Raw genomic sequence first — 360 nt, 5'->3', positions numbered from 1 at the left:
TGGCCTCCTACTGCGGCCCAGACGGCAGCACGTGGTCGGCTCAGGGCCCTTCCGCCCTTTCTCTCCCCTCTGGTGATTGTCGAGCGTTTCAAGCCCCGCAGAGATCACCGCCGATGGCCGCAAATGATCCCGACAGACCCTGGTGCGAGTGCGTCTATGTTGTGTGGTGTGTGTGTGTGGAATTCGTGGGTAGTGCTGTGTGCATTAACTTTGCCCGTGCTGTGCTGTGCGTGTGCTGTGTGTGCCGGTGTGTGTGAGCACACCATGTGCTATGTGTGTGCACCACGTGGCGTGTCAGCCTGTCCACACCTACCCCAGACGAGACCCCAAGGGGGACCCCAGCCACCTCGATGTGCAGCT

This window comes from Crocuta crocuta, unplaced genomic scaffold (genome assembly GCF_008692635.1).
Source record: "Crocuta crocuta isolate KB4526 unplaced genomic scaffold, BGI_CrCroc_1.0 scaffold221, whole genome shotgun sequence".
Taxonomy (NCBI): Eukaryota; Metazoa; Chordata; class Mammalia; order Carnivora; family Hyaenidae; genus Crocuta; species Crocuta crocuta.
Note: the sequence above shows the minus strand (reverse complement) of the source record.